Genomic DNA, 17,129 nt, shown 5'->3' with positions numbered 1-17,129 from the left:
GATCAATTGATGATTACCTGTTGTTTTAATTCCTTCTGAAGCACCTGGCACCGGCCACTGTCAGAAGACAGGACACTGGGCTAGATGGCTCTTCGGTGTGACCAGTAGGTCAGACATTAATCAATATAATTTTGCAGACAAGTTGTTGGCCCAACTCTTTGCAGGTGGCTCGTACAATGAAAGAGACACCTGTAGAATAGGTGAGTGACCCTGAGAGGAACAGCAAAACCAACGCCCGGTGACTGCTATTTAGCAAGGGGCTGTAGGATTTCGTCGCAGAGGCTGTGTCTGTGGCGAATCTGCCCACCTGTCATTTCCCGGGGCTTACACACGGTCTAATTGAAGCCATCAGCTGCGGAGACAGCATTATTTGTGTCTCCGGCTCGGGCTCTGCATTGGCGGCGGGGTTTCTGAAATCAGCAGGCTGGCCAGCACGTGCCGTACGTGTGAGCGATAACAAGGGTCCCCTATTAGAACTGACCTTTGCAGAAATGAAAGGAGAGGGAGCCCCAACGTCAACTAAATCAAGTCCTGCCGGCGGAATGGCTCTCTCCTGGGTCGGCCTACTCTCTGCTGCCCGCTTACTTATTTACTCTTTATTTATTTACCGAGGAGGCAAGGTGACCTTCAAAGCGGCCGCTTCTCATTGCCAGCCGCGTCCCTCGCGTTTGCAGGGTGCATGCTAATTTTGGATTAGGCTCTGCAAGTGAAAGTCGTACAGAGGTCGCTGCAAAGCCAGAGAATACACAGCATGGCTGTGGTGGATGCTGCCTTGAAGACTCAAGGCGGGTTCCATGCAGGGAGTGTGGGTCAATGTTCCCTCTAATTTTTTTCCATCCGTGTGCAGAATAAGTTTTGTTCTGTGCACCAAGGCAGGTGTGGATGTGCACCACTGATAAAAACACATGCTGCCTGCAACTGCAGCTGGACCTTAGGTTCTGAATCCCACTCCATACCCTCTGCAGGGAGAGACTTGGAGTCTCAGGCTGTGGGCTCTTTAAATGCATGAAGGGCCCATGAGCAGTGCTTGATTTGCAAGCCTGGAGAGGGAAGTCCTCCGAGCAGAGCCTGTGCAAGCTTCCTTCCTTCTTTGTCCTGCAGTTGGACCATCAGACTCAGCCCTGTTGTGCCAGGCACTATATGGCCCTGTAACAAATAGGCGAGTTATGGTGTGAGATCATAGCACAGCGGATAGAGCCCAGGGCTGGGCCTAATATTCCCTCTCATCTTCTCCATCCATGCATGGCTTTTTTCCATCCATGGGCGGAATAATTTTTATGTGCACCGAGGCATATGCAAATGTGCACCACCCATAGAAACAAAACCTACCTGTGGGTGTTCTGCTCATCAGCTGGGCAGCATCTGAATCTCTCCAGTGCAGCCGCACAAGTGTCCAGCTTACAGGGAACAGTGGCCGGGACTCGGAAGATCTGGCTTCTATTCAGGCCTGTGGTAGGAGCCATGGCAAAGGACTTCCCCTTATGTGCCTCTGATTCTGCCTCAGTAGAATGGGAATTAGAGGGTTTACTTCCTTTCTGAAGTGTGGTGTGGACTCTGGCCAAGGTGCCGCCTGAGAGAGGTGGACACAGCAGATAGATGTGGGGTTGTCCACTTTTCTGCTTTGCCTTATGCCCCAGGGGCTTTGGATCAGAGAGGAATTCAGCCTCCATGGGTCATAGAGGCTACATCTAGAGTGCAGGCTGCTTTCGGAAGAAGATTTTCCGGAAGAGATCTTCCGAAAAAACTTCTTCCGAAAAGAGCGTGTCCACACTCCCAAAGTGCATTGAGTGCACTGCCAAAGTGCATCGAAAAAGCAGTCTGCTTTTTCAAAAGAGAGCGTCCAGAGTGAATGGACGCTATTGCGCTTGTAAGCTGTGATTGCAATGGACAAGTGGCCACCAGGGCACCTGTGCTTTTTCCTCTTTCCTCTTCTTTCGAAAGAACTCCCTCTTCCCCATCTACATACTCCTTCTTCTGAAAGAGCTCTTTCCCAAAAAGGCTTCTTCCTCATAGAAAGGGGTTTACCAATGTCGGAAAAACCCCTCTCATCTTGCGATTTTTTTTGGAAGAACGTGATTGCAAGTGAATTTCTTTTGTGAAAATGGCCGTTTTTCCAAAAGAACTCTGCAGTGTAGACATACCCTGCGGTCTTGGGCTCTTTGCTGAGGCTATCAGCTGGGGGGCTATTGGTGATGAAAACCTCGGAGCAACTTGCCGAACTATGGGAGGTCAATATGGTCTAGCAGCATGACCTCCACTTCCTCCACTTACTGGGCTGTTAGAAAATATTTAGGGGTAAATTGGAGCTAAATCACAGCACACAAGGCTGAGAGCCAGGAGGGATGGCCATAAACAAACTTTATGGGACTGCGGGAAACTTGGCCACAGCCATGATAAGTGGGCATCTGGCTCACTAAAATCATGCCGGGCCTCGGATGTTGCCGGATCAGAGATTGCCAGACGAGAGAGGTTGAACCTGTAGTTAAAACATGAACTGCATCTCTCACACAGGCTGATCAGGGTGCAATGGGTTTGAGGAGGGAGGATCTGGTTTGTGCTGGTTGGGAAACTTGTAAGCCAGTGCCGGCGGATAGCTTCATGCAGGGGGGACCATGAATGCTTAGCTCTTTGGCTAGCTGCTGGATAAATAAATAATCAGCAAAACAGCTGACATGCCACCTTTCAAAGCAGGGATGGAAATGTCATCTGGGTGGAAGTGCCCTCCATCCAGGCCTCGGAGCTGATGGGAGCAGCAGGCCGTAGCTCACAAGTGCAGTTTCCGGTCTGTTCCTGTACTGATGGTGCAGTACAAGCTAAACAGAATAAAATGCAAAGGGACCTTTGGCCACCCTAGGTTAGGTCAAAAAGGGGAGTTTTGCATAATAAAATTTTGCATTGGTCTATCATTCCCCAGAAGGTCTCAATGAACAATTAAAGAATTAAGTCGTACAGCTCCCTTGGAAGCGAAATAAATATTTATCCCCATCTTACAGATAGCCCAGAGCCACTGAAATGACATATCTCTGATCACACAGGGTGTCACGGATAGAGCCAAGAACAGAATTCAGATCTGTGGACCCTCCAAGCCTGATATTTATCCAGGAAATCACCAGCATATTAAACAGCTGTAGTGAGGTGCTCCGTAGCCTGCATTAACAATGTTAGTATATTGCAAACAATTGAAGCATTCCATGTCTATATAATTTTTAAAAAGCCTCAATAGCATCATTAGAAAGGGCCACGGAAGTGTCTTTCATATTTTCCCTTTCAGTGAAATTAATACTTACGTTCATTTAAACGTCTCTTGCCTTTTTGTGAATGAAAGTGACATGAAACCATCTGGTTCTGATTACCCGGCGTCACGCGAAGGTTTCAGTTGTGTGTCATATGGGTTCTGCTAACCTCCTCACTTTTGTCCTGAATCTTTCTGTTGACTGAATCCCCAAATGGAAAGTAAAACCCAAACAACACATTAGTTCCGCTTCAGCATTAGGCTGCAATCGACATAGCTTTGATAGCTTGAAATGTTCAGAAATCTTTTGATGCCCTTGGCGCTGTGTTTGGAACAAAAACCATCAATGATGTAATGTGATGGCCACATTTGTCATGAGCATTTATTTATTGGCATTTCCTCAATACCCAGGACCGTAAGGTGAAAGGTTTCACACTGCTGTTTGGTTTTAAAAACAAAAAAGCGAAAAAGCCTTTAGACAAAGAATAGGTGCTTTCTGGAAGGTGTCTACACACCGGTGGGCTATGAAATAACAGCTTTGAACGAGTGTGCACGAGGACCTAAAATCGTAACTGACTAGAACCAATTAGGAAAGACGCAAGACAATCGCATTTCATTGGCTAAACTGAAAAGTCCTTTAATAATATGAATAGTGTGAAGACTAGAGCTGTCCAATTCTTTTAATGATCTTTGGGGGGTATTAAGAACAAGGGATTTATATTGTTATTTTCTTGTCAAACTTGCTAAGCCTGCTTGCATGAAGGGACTCTGGAAAGGAAATAACAGCGCGAAGGGAGATCATAATTCAAGTTAATACCACAGATGTGGGCTTTCGTCGTTTATAGGGCTAGCGCTGCAGGCAAAGCAGCTGGCTTGCCTGGAGCCCCAAATAGTTCTACGATGTTTATTGAAGTAGTCACTGCAGGTGTTGCGGTGGGTATGTATTTTCTAATTTGTCCAGGACACCAAAAATCCTTGACAGCCAAGGTGAGAGAAGGAATTCTGTAGTAGGCAGTTCTGGGCTCATTGGGAAGGTTTTCAGGCGTTGAAATATCCACTTCTGTTGTTTTACTATGGCGTATTTAGGGATGATTTGCTCTTGACAAAGACAACTCTGTAATAAACTCCATTAGAAACCTGTAGAAATGTGATTTAAACACCTTGAACTGGCTGCATGATATGACATGTTCTTGGAAACTCTGTTGACTGGGCCTAGAATTAAGACCCAGCTTGGATATTGACACTATCTGAGCTGCAATACAAACTTCTCTTTTTTCCTCCCCATTACTGCAGGGTACTCCCTCCCCTTCCTACCACTGGCTTTTGGGCACGGTCAGAGTGAAGCTGTTTTGGGAAGAACCTGCTGTTTCCCTCTGCATTGATGTTAATTGTATTTGGTATATTTGGGTAGCGGCAGGTTGTGTTGCTGCGGGTCACCTGTCCCATGCACGAAGACTTGGAACATGTCCCCAAACATTTTTTTTAAAAGGTGGTTTATTCTATTCCTTTCCCATGTGACCTTTTATGAAACCCTCCCTTAAGTATGTACTTTTGGCCTATTTTTATTGAATGTTGATCTACTGTGATAGCATCTGGAGCAGGGGAGTCCAAACTTTTTTCAAAGAGGGCCAGATTTGATGAAGTGAACATGCGTGAGGGCCGACCATTTTGCCTGACATTCTTTGAACCATTAAAATTAAATGCAAATTAACTATTCTATGCAAAGTTTATTGCAAACGGCATACTTTTCATTTCGTCACATGGATCACAAATCTAAACAGGTGTTAAATCACTCTGCCTTTCATATCTGAAGGCCAGATGAAAAAAAAATCCAGGAAGCTGAAATATATGTCAGGAACATTGTAAAGTACATTACATATTATTGGTAATAAAGGTTGTCTGTCAACTTTTAAGTTCAAAAAATATGAACAGGAACATAACACCAAGTATACATGTTGTGTCCAAATATATTTATAACTGATTTAGACCAACTGACATTAACTGAGATTTTACAATGTATTCATCTCAATACATATGGATTCGTTGGGGGCTTTAAAAGATAGATATTGCCAAATTACCTGTGGGGCCGTATTAAACCGGAACACGGGCCGCAATTGGCTCGCGGGCCGGACTTTGGACATGCCTGATCTAGAGGCTGGCCAGATCAAGGCCTCTTTGTGCTAGGGGCTGCACAAAAAATATACAAAAGGGCCGGTGTTTAAGTCCTCTGATCTGATGTTTTTCAGATCTGGTTAAAGCTCTGCTTGTATCATTTCTTGCCTCACCGACTTGTGGTTCTTAGTGATCTAGGCTTCAATTCTGCCATTAACGTTGTCATGACTGTGTCCTATTGAGCAGTGACAGCAACTTAAAATTTCTGATAGATACTGTCCTAGTGCAACATGGGTCCCTGCCAGCTCTTTCAATAGCTCCCTTCTGGCTTCTGCCGCAGCTCACCTGGCTCTTGCCGGAGCTGGGTACATAAGAAGATAAGAACATAAGAACGGCCAGACTGTATCAGACCAAAGGTCCATCTAGCCCAGTATCCTGTCTGCCGACAGTGACCAATGCCGGATGCCCCAGAGGGAGTGAAAAGAACAAGTAATCACAAGTGATCCCTCTCCTGTCGTCCATTTCCAGCTTCTGAGAATCAGAGGCTAGGGCCACCATTCCTATGCATCCCCAATGGACCTAACCTCCATGACTTTATCTAGTTCTTTTTTGAATCCTGTTAAAGTCCTGGACTTCACAACATCCTCTGGCAAGGAGTTCCACAGGTTGACTGTGAACTAAGTAAAGATAAACTTCCTTTTGTTTGTTTTCAATCTGCTACTACTTATCTACTTATGTTCACCTCTGGTCCTGTGCCTGCACTGAGCCATACTGAAGTCTTCAGAGGAGCTGCACATGGATCTGTGTGTTGTAAAATTGCAGGATCTGAGTTCTAGGTTAATCTCATAATTATTCTTAATCCTATAAATACAGGGTATAGTCATTTATTCATGGGATGAATAGTAACTTTGGGAAAGAGCATGGGTCACATTTGAAAGAGTCTGGCAATACTCAGCCCTGTGTCTTCTCCATCTTGTCTGTTTTATCTGGCAAGTCACTGACCAATAAAGCAATATCACTGTTATTTATAGGAAACATTCAGAAAACAAAAGTATGTGTTGCACGTGACAAAATGGTTACCAGTGTAGCCAATCTGGAGTATTTGCATTTTCTTGCTTATTTTCCACTTTGTTCTTGTGCGTTGCTGACAATGAGGAGGTTGTGGTTGCTGTGTGTTCCTTGCTTTGCGGCTTATTAGTGGGTATGGCAGTGGTTTCTCTGTGTGTTTGTGATGTCATACTGACATTCAGAAAAACACTCTCATTACAACGTTGCCAACTTGAGATCGATGTCTGAACTACTGTAGCAATCTCAGGGTGTGTCTAGACTACACCGTTCTGTCAACAGAGAGATGTAGATTAGGCGCATCGAAATTGCTATTGAAGCAGAGATTTAAATATCCCATGCTTCATTAGCATAATGGCCTCCGCTTTTTTCTGAAATGGAGTTTTTTCCAAAAAAAGAGTCAGTCTAGATGCGGCTCTGTCGAAAATAAACCCTTTTTTGACAGATCCTGTAAACCTCATTTTTTGAGGAATACAGGATTGGTTGAAAAAGGCTTTATTTTCGGCAGTCTAGACTGCCAGAGTTTTTTTTCGAAAAAAACTCAATTAAAAAAAAAGCGGCGGCCATTCTTATGCTAATGAAGTGCGGGATATTTAAATCCCTGCTTCATTAGCAATTTCAATGTGCTTTATTTGCATCACTCCGCTGACAGAGGGATGCAGTCTAGACATAGCCTCGGTGTCATTGTACTTTGGTTGCTAGTTACTGCAGAAAGGATCAAGGACCAAGATGGGCCAAGGACCATCCCAGATCCTACCAAAATAAAACATTCTATTGCACACAGAGTTCTCCATGTGAGGGTGAGAGAGAACAATCTACATGTGACAGGCGTTAGTCCTATTAGAGAGACAAGGTGGGTGAGGTAATATCTTTTATTGGACCAATTTCTGCTGTGCACGAGACAAGCTCTATATAGTTATATCTTGCAAGTGTGTCTCTTTACAAAAGATACTATAAATATTTTATAAAACAAGGTGATTTACTCAGTGTTGTTTGTGTCCCTAACTCAGTTAAGGTTTGGTTGGTTTTTTTATATATAAAAGGAAAATGTACGTGCTTTTTTAAGTGATAATATTTTTCAAAAATACAGTGTTATTTTTATGAAATTAATTTTTATTTCAGATTTCTTAAATAAAGGCATTGTTAAAATGTTTCAACTTAATTTTTTAGTAAATGTTTAAAATGGCAATTCCATCAAGTACATTTTTTCTTCATCCTTCAATCTAAACTCTTACCATGCGCTGTGTTTTAATAAAAAAGGAGAATAGTCAATTTGGTTTCCAATAACATTGTCTTCTAGTTTTCAAAACTTAAGCATTGATTTAGCTGTGCCAAAAGAGAGCATCACACCAAATTTTGTCTCTTTTCTGTAAGGTTTATTGAGAAACCATCCTATTGGAGGATCCTATTTCATCCTCATTTTCTGGCTCATCTTGGTTCAATCTCTTCCAACATTTGCTCAGTGATGTCAATTTTGAGGACTGTACTTGCTTTGGTGATTGACTCTTTTTGGTTTGCTCTTCTGAGAAGCAATCGCATTCTAGGAACATCTCATTTTCCTGGCACAATCAAACCCTTATGTTTCTTTAAGTTATGGTAAAAGGAAGCTGTACACCAAATTAGGTAGCCCTAGCGCTTACTGTTTAGGAGGAGTTCTTGACCAAACATTCAAGATCTCTAAAATATGTACAGTAAAACTCCAATTGTCCAGCATCTAGTGGTCCGGCACTCCTGATAGTCCAGCATCAACTGGAACCCAGAAGTGCTCCAGCCAGCCGGACAATTGGAGCTGCTCTGCCCCCAGCTTCCCCAAGTCAGCTGCTGGTCAGTTTCAGCAGCGGCTGACTTGGGGAAGCCGGGGGCAGAGCAGCTGGGGTGCTGCCTGGTTGGTCCCGCAGCAGCGCCCTCTCCCATGCTGGCCGGAGAGCCATGGAGTGGGCATTGGGAGGGAAGGAAGCCAAGCATCAATGATCAGAACTAATTCTGGTTCCAGATCGCAGGCAGCCGACCAGGAAGAACAGATGGACCTCTTTCCCAGTCCAAGAGCCTGTAGTAATGCCAGCAGCAGGGAGGGCTCAGACTTTGGCCATAAGGTTAAAGGCTCAGGATTTAGAAACTGGAAGATATCTGAAGGTTGCCCATTTCTAAGAAGCATAATGTTAATTAAGGCATTAAAGTAATAATAATCCCTCACGCTTATGTAACACTTTTCATTAGTAGATCTCAAGACACTTTAACAAAGGTGGTTGGCAGTATTATCCCTGTTTTGCAGATGGGGAAACGGAGGCACGGAGAGGGGAAGAGACTTGACCAGGGATATTCAACAGGCTAGTGGCAGAGCTAGGACTAGAAGCTGTGCTTCCTGGGTCCTAAACCTCTTTGCTACCCACTAGGCCACACCATAAAATACAAGAATTTAAACCATAGACCAGTGGTTCCCAACCTTTTCCAGATGGGGACCCATTCTGACAATTCAGGAAGACTTGGTGACCCAAGGCAATTCAAAAATGGGGGGAAGAGGAAGGGGGCCAGAGCCACCTGGGGAGATACTTGACGACCCTTTTGAAATGTAATGGCGACCCATATTTGTGTCACAACACATAGGTTGGGAAGCCCTGCCATAGACAAAGGCAATTTTTCTCCACAAAAGTACCATAGATTTTCTTCCAAGAAGCCAGTATCCTCTGTGACTTCACAGAGCTTCCTGGCCCAGCTTAGGGATGGATAAAGTGCCACGTAGCTCGTCCTATCTCACACAGCTGGGCTGTCGCTGCCAAATGAAGGTAGCTCTGTCCTATCCATTCCTGCTGCCTTGTGGGGAACAGCAGGGAATTAGTGGATTGAAGGGATATGGTCGGATCTGCCTTGAACCTAAATGTATTTAGTATGTGCCTTGTTGAAGAAAGCCTGAGAAGACCCTTTGACTTCAGTTTCTGGGCGCTGTGGATGATCTGCTTGTCAGAAAGGGTAGTCAGAACGGAAACCAGTGTAGCATGGAGGAGATGAAGATAAATGTCAGGAAGAGCCAGTTCCTACTCTGTGCGGTAACTTCTCTCTCTTCCCTGGTGCTGGAGGATGTACATGATGAACGCTCCATGCTCCCAATGAGCACCAAAGAGAATCACACGGAGCAAATCGTAAAGATACCTAAACCCTACTTCGCAGAAGCAGGCTGGAAATCAAAATGCCAAGCTGTTTCGTAAGATTCCCCATAATTCCAACACACAGCCAGGACCTAGATCTCAGGAGTGCGGGTGTTTCCCTCCACAGTCCCTTGCCAGGGCCTGGAATTTCGTGACAATAGAATCATAGAATCATAGAATCATAGAATAATAGGACTGGAAGGGACCTCAAGAGGTCATCGAGTCCAGCCCCCCGCCCTCAAGGCAGGACCAAGCTCCGTCTACACCATCCCTGACAGATGTCTATCTAACCTGTTCTTAAATATCTCCAGAGAGGGAGACTCCACCACCTCCCTTGGCAATTTATTCCAATATTTGACCACCCTGACAGTTAGGAATTTTTTCCTAATGTCCAATCTAAACCTCCCCTGCTGCACTTTAAGCCCATTACTCCTTGTCCTGTCCTCAGAAACCAAGAGGAACAAATTTTCTCCTTCCTCCTTGTGACACCCTTTTAGATATTTGAAAACCGCTATCATGTCCCCCCTTAATCTTCTTTTTTCCAAACTAAACAAGCCCAGTTCATGAAGCCTGGCTTCATAGGTCATGTTCTCTAGACCTTTAATCATTCTTGTTGCTCTTCTCTGTACCCTTTCCAATTTCTCCACATCTTTCTTGAAATGTGGCGCCCAGAACTGGACACAGTACTCCAGCTGAGGCCTAACTAGTGCAGAGTAGAGCGGCAGAATGACTTCACGAGTTTTGCTTACAACACACCTGTTGATACAACCTAGAATCATATTTGCTTTTTTTGCAACAGCATCACACTGTTGACTCATATTCAACTTGTGGTCCACTATGACCCCTACAATCGCAGTAGGTTAGTGCTCCTTTTTTCTAAGCTCAAAATATAGTCATAGGGGAAGTTCCAGCACTGGTTCAAGCCAATTCTTAATTTGTTTTAAGATGAGTCTAAGCCACTACATTCTGAAAGGCTTGGGGGCAGATTTGTATCTTGCCTGTCCCTGGACTAGATAATCTAATGGTCCTTCATGACCTTCACTCTAGGACTAGGAAGGTTTGATTCAGGCCAATATACAGATTGTGAAGCCATTTGCAAAATCTGGGGCAGGGAATAAGCTGAGCTCTCAGTATCCAAGCTCAGATGTCAATTCCCACCTTCCTCAAACGTGCATCTGGGGTTTCAGTTTGGGCCCATGGCTGATTTTCAGCTGTCCAGTTGGTCTGTCCCTAATCTGCCCAGATACATAAGTACCCTCTCCACCTTTTCAGGATTGAGAGACTCAGCCTAGCATCTCCGTGGCCCTGCAATATTAATCAGAGGCCCTTTGATCTGCTGTCTAAAGTTATAAAGACGTTCCCAATTTCCAGGCAGAGCAGCCAGGCTCCAACTAGCAATCAGTTTTAATCAGAAGTGTAACTGAGTGGATTGCGAGTGATAAGTATAGTCCGCAGGCAGCTGTGATATAATGAATATGACAGAGCGAAATTGGAACTGAAGGTTATTTTCGGGGAGTGCAGAGAACCACAAAATTAGAGTCAGTGCGGGGGGAAAGAGACAGAAATTACAAAAAGCCTGTGCTCTGAAGTCACACAGCTGGAGAGTTCCCTCCTTCCCTGCCAGGTGGGAGAAATTTAAGTCATCAAAATTAATTTGGAGTTAAAGTCAGACACTTTGTAATCAAACAGGTGACCACAGCTGGCATAAAACTTCATAGGGTGAGAAGGCAAAAGAGCTGAGAGGTAAAGCAAGTACCAGTCATCCCGCCTTCATGAGCCCAGTGGAACATACTTGGGTAGCTATTCCCAAAACACATGGACTCTGGGCTTGTAAAAAGTTCCCACAAGGAACCTGACCAAGCCACCAGAAATCTAATGAACCATCTCTTAGCGTATGTCTAGACTACATGCCTCTGCCGACAGAGGCATGTAAATTAGACATACCGACATAGTCAAGGAAGCGGAGATTTAAATATCCCTCACTTCATTAGAATAAAAATGGCCGCTGCGTTGTGCTGGCTCAGCTGATTGTCGGCACAACGCAGCAGTCAAGATGTGGATCGGTCGACAGGGAAAGCCGTTGTCGACTGATCTCTTATGCCTCGTGAAAGGAGGTTTACAGGATCGGTCGGCAACGGCTTTCCCTGTCGACCAAGCCACGTCTTGACTGCCGTGTTGTGCCGACAATCAGCTGAGCCAGCACAGCGCGACGGCCGTTTTTATTTTAATGAAGCCGGGGATATTTAAATCCCGGCTTCATTGACTATGTCGGTATGTCTAATTTACATGCCTCTGTCGGCAGAGGCATGCAGTCTGAACATACCCTTATTGTCTTAAAATCAAGGCTAAAGGCCAGGGGTGGGGAACCTTTTTTGGGCTGGGGGCCACGGACCCACAGAAAAGTCAGCCAGGGGCTGTACACAAGTGAGAAACAAAAAAATCCCACCCTTCACTAGCATGGGCTCCTCAATGCTGGGCTGAGCCCCAAACTTCAGGGGCCGGATCCAGGCAAGTTGGGAGCTGCATATGGCCCCCTGGGCCTTAGGTTCGGCTTTTCTGATGCTTTGGTCAAACACAAGTTGTTGGGCTCAATGTGGGGGTGAGTTAGGGTACAGCTAGACTGCACCTGTTTTTCAGAAAAAGCTACGCAAAATGCACTCTGTATTTTGCATAGCTTTTTCCAATTCATTTGTTGGAAGAGTCTTTTCCAACATTTGTCCCATCTAGACTGGGCCAAATGTCAGAAAAAAACCCTCTTTTGGAAGCCGCCTTATTCCGCGTGGAACGAGGAATACAGGGGCTTCCTGCAAAAAAAGCAGAAGAGCAAACACGTTCCCTGGATGTGGAACAGTTCTTCCGGGATATCCCGGAAAAACCGTGTCGTCTAGCCCTACCCTTAGTGAAATTCCGTGGTCTCTCATGTTTCTCATGGTCTCTTCTGCTCTTTATGAAAAGAGCTGGGAGCTTGTAAGATTCATGATTCCATGAAAATTCCATGGGGGTAAATCTGGAACAAGTGCACGCACTGTAATAGGGTTACTCTGGGTTTGTCTCCCAAATAACTCAGAATAGAATTTACCAAGGATCTGTGACATTGTCCTGGACCATTCATCCAGCGCGTTTGACATCCTGGGTGTGCAAATCTCATCCGACCATCAGTCCAGGTAGTCACAATCCTGCCTTCTTGCTTCCATCCACCCAGCCTAACGCCCCATCTTTTGCTGAACTGCATCAGACCATGGCGACGGTGCCTTCTATGGGCCAGATTCTGCCCCCAACAGTGGCTTATAGGTGATCATTCACAGAAGAGCCCAAATCAGCTCATTATGCACCTGGAAAATAGTGTGAGGTGTCATCCTGAGAGAAAACCCCTCTGTTGCCTCTCCTTCCTCCCCCCCCCCGTCCTCTCCACCCCCCTTTTCCCCTGCCCCATATGTGCCTGGAAGCCTGAGGTTTGATGATCTGTAGTATCTGAATTTGCAGCACTACCCTGATCATGAGATTATCCAGCCCTTTCAAAAATGCAGTATGCAAAATACTCCACTTAGAAAGGAACAATCCATTTCACACATACAGAATGAAAAGTGACTGTCTAGGAAGAAGTACGGCAGAAAGGGATCTAGGGGCTATAGTGGACCACAAGCTAAATATGAGTCAGCAGTGTGATATCGTTGCAAAAAAGCAACCATGATTCTGGGATGCATTAACCGGAGTGTTGTGAGCAAGACACGAGAAGTCATTCTTCCTCACTACTCTGCGCTGATTAGGCCTCAGTTGGAGTATTGTGTGCAGATCTGGGCACCACTTTTCAAGAAAGACGTGGAGAAATTGGAGAAGATCCAGGGAAGAGCAACAAGAATGATTAAAGGTCTAGAGAACATGAGCTATGAGGGAAGGCTGAAGGAACTGGGCTTGTTTAGTTTGGAAAGGAGAAGACTAAGAGAGGACATGATAGCAATTTTCAAGTATCTAAAAGGGTGTCACAAGGAGGAGGGAGAAAAATTGTTCTCCTTGGCCTCTAATGATAGGACAAGAAGCAATGGGCTTAAACTGCAGCAAGGGAGGTTTAGGTTGCACATTAGGAAAAACTTCCTAATAAACTGGAATAAATTGCCTTGGGAGGTTGTGGCATCTCTATCGCTGGAGATATTTAAGAGCAGGTTAGACAGACACCTGCCAGGAATGATCTAGACGGTGCTTGGTCCTGTCATGAGGGCCGGGGACTGGACTTGATGACCTCTCCAGGTCCCTTCCAGTCCTAGTGTTCTATGGTTCTATGACCTCAGTGGTCTCCCGGGACAATAGGTCCCGTAGGTACCCTGAAGCCTGCATCCATCCAGGTGAAACAAAAGCTCTTTCCAAACACCATGAACTCTGTTGCCTTGGATAAAGCAGAATCCAGATCTAAGGTAAAACTAACCCGCTGGCCTTCTTAGCCCCTGCCAAGGCATGGCATAGCAGAGGGCAGCTGGTAAGTAGCACATGTGACAGGCACCATCCCCTAGCTCCCATTGGCTGGGATCAGGGAACCACAGCCAATGAAAGCTAGGGGAGATGTGCCTGCAGGTGAAGGCAGCATGTGGGACCATCTGCTCTTGCAACGTACAGGAGCCACTGCTGGATGTGCTGGCCCCTTCTGGAGCAGTGTGGGGCCAGAGCATGGAGGGAGGCAGCCTTCGTCCTGCTGGGCCACCAACTTGGAGCCACTCCAGGTAAGTAGCACCCAGCTGCAGCCCAGACCCTGAACCCCTCCTGCACTCCAGACACCAGCCCTTACACCTCTCCTTCAGTCCACGCCCCCTCGTACATCCCAACCCCTTGTCCAGATCCCTCTCGTGCACCCCAGATCCTTGTCCAGACCCCCCTTGTGCATCCCACACCCCCTCCTACCCACCAACCCCTTGTCCAGGCCCCCATCATGCATCCCATGTACCTTCTGCTCCCCAACCCCTTCCCCTGCCTCCTCCCGTGCACCTCTTCTGCACCCCAGCCCTGAGTCCCTTCCCGCAACCACCCAACATATTACCTCTGTCCCAGCCCCACATTCATGGCCCATCATGCAATTTCCCTACCCAGATATGGCCCACAGGCCAAAAAGTTTGCCTGCCCCTGAATTAGATGGTACCGGGTGCTCTCTCAACCAAGGAGACACCATTCAGGATTGGTACTTTAGAACCGAAGGGGCGGGGAGGGGACGGTGAGGGAGGGGCCATCAGTAGGTGGCTCTCCAGCTAAGGGTCATGGCTCTGAGGCGGGATACCTCTGTAGCACGAGAGTAATGTCACTTCCTTAGTCTACCTCCCTCAACAACTTATCCCGTTACACCTCACCCCCACCTAGCGGTGAGAGGCCAAATAGGCCATCTGGTCCACACAGGGTTGCTTCCTGTTGGACTTTGATGTATCCTTTGTCCACTCCCCTCTGCTACAGCACTATGGTGGTGGTTTCACTGTGTCCCAGCAGCGCTGAAGGCCCTTGTTGAGTCCTTGTGCTGCGTACCGACCTCCACAGAGGGGCAGTCGGTGCTCTAGAGGGGTCTGAACCCAAGACAGCCAAAGGGCAGCAGAGAAGAAGTATCATTCTCCCCATTGTAGACATGGAGATCTGAGGCATTGAGAGAAAGTGGCTTGACCCAGGCCACACACAGGATCGGTGGCAGAGCAAGCAATGGAAGCCAGCTCTATGGATTCCCAAGCCCATGCTCAACCACTAGAGGGCCCTGTTGTCACCAGCACTGACTGGCTCACAGCGAGATCAAGACGCTGCTCCCAGGTCATCGCTGTGGTTCATGGCCAGTCTCACTTCCTTGCCAAGCAGAGGAAAGACACAGCACAGAATGGGGAATAAAAAGAGTATTTGGGATATTGCTTTTTGCTGCTTCTCTGCTCACCAAGGCTATGTCTAGACTGCAGGCTTCTTTCGAAAGAGGCTCTTTCGAAAGCATCTTTCGAAAGAGCCTCTTTCGAAAGATCGCGTCTAGACTGCAGGCGGATCTTTCGAAAGAAAAATCCGCTTTTTCGAAAGAGAGCACCCAGCGAGTCTGGATGCTCTCTTTCGAAGACGGCCTCTTTACATTGAAGAACGCCTTCTTTCGAAAGAGGAACTTTCGAAAGAAGGCGTTCTTCCTCGTGAAATGAGGTTTACCGCTATCGAAAGAAAAGCCGCGTTCTTTCGAAATAATTTCGAAAGAACGCGGCTTGAGTCTGGACGCAGGGGAAGTTTTTTCGGGAAAAGGCTACTTTTCCTGAAAAAACCCCTGAGTCTGGACACGGCCCAAAGGACATGAGGGGTGGAATATCACACACACACACACACACATACACACACACACACACATCACCAGCCGGTTTCATCCAGGAATCTCACAGCACTTCACTAAGGCTGCTCCGGATCGGAGCAGGTGTGGAACAGAGGCATGGAGCTGCCAAGCGCTTCACCCAAGGTCCTACCAAAAGGGAAGGGAAGAGCTAAGACCAGAACCTGGCTCTTGAGACTGCTATGTGCAAGCTAGTATACCAGCCTGCATCCTATAGCCTTACCTAGCCCAGTGTAGCTTGCTAGCCTGAGGCAGGCCCTAGAGGCCGATTGTTTTGGAGCTAATGCGCCCTGGGCAGAGCTCTCCTGGGCTAACCCTGGCCCGTACTTGGCTAGAAAAGCACTGTGCAGCACAATGATCTCGCTGGAAGGGCTGCAACTATAAAAAGCTACAGGATGGCTCCATCTCTCTGGTCCTCTTGGTGGGGCTTGAAGGCACTCAGGACAAAGGAGTCAGCCTGCCATACCTGTCCCCTGCCGGCTCTGTCCATGGTGCTGAAAGGGACCCAGCTTATGTTTGATGCAGCCACAAAGCAGTGGGCGTTCTTTGAACCATCTGTCCCAGTAGAATAACCCCTGGGTGCTGAAATTCTGGCTGGCCCATTTTTGCTCTGCTACCGCTATCACATGGGCCAAAATGGGGGAGGGACGGGAAAGAGGGGAGAGTATTGTTGGGGTGTGTAAGAATTAAATAAGGGGGCTGGGAAATCACTACCATGCTAACGGGGTACAGCACAGGCAGGCACTCTCCCTATTGATTTATAGACATGCTTTAATACCCCTTTCCCCTTATTTCCTGCTTGCTTGGGATAGACAAGCATGTAGCTGTACCCAGAGCCTTCAATTGGCCTCAACTGACGTGTCTAGTTCTGGGCGCCACATTTCAAGACAGATTTGGAGACGGTCTAGAGAAGATCATCAAAAATGATTTAAAGGTCTAGAGAACATGAGCTATGAGGGAAGGCTGAAGGAATTGGGCTTGTTTAGTTTGGAAAGGAGAAGACTGAGGGGGGACATGATAGCTGTTTTCAAGTAACTAAAAGGGTGTCACAAGGAGGAGGGAGAAAATTTGTTCTCCTTGGCCTCTGATGACAGGACAAGAAGCAATGGGCTTAAACTGCAGCAAGGGAGGTTTAGGTTGCACATTAGGAAAAAGTCCCTAACTGTCAGGGTGGTTAAACACTGGAATAAATTAGCTAGGGAGGTTGTGGAATCTCCATCAGTGGAGATATTTAAGAACAGGTTAGACAGACACCTGTCAG

General features: G+C 46.5%; 1 long non-coding RNA gene across 1 annotated transcript; it reads left to right on the top strand.

Annotated features, from left to right (window-relative positions):
• Positions 1 to 13,857: 13,857 nt before the first annotated feature.
• LOC112545328 (uncharacterized) lies at positions 13,858 to 15,395 on the top strand. The gene is made up of 3 exons (XR_003088797.2): positions 13,858 to 13,961; positions 14,161 to 14,264; positions 15,147 to 15,395. It is a non-coding gene; the product is annotated as an uncharacterized LOC112545328 (long non-coding RNA).
• Positions 15,396 to 17,129: the final 1,734 nt, after the last annotated feature.

The sequence above is a fragment of the Pelodiscus sinensis genome, chromosome 1, assembly GCF_049634645.1.
Source record: "Pelodiscus sinensis isolate JC-2024 chromosome 1, ASM4963464v1, whole genome shotgun sequence".
In the NCBI taxonomy this organism is placed as follows: Eukaryota; Metazoa; Chordata; order Testudines; family Trionychidae; genus Pelodiscus; species Pelodiscus sinensis.
This window is presented reverse-complemented; position numbering and strand designations above follow the sequence as displayed.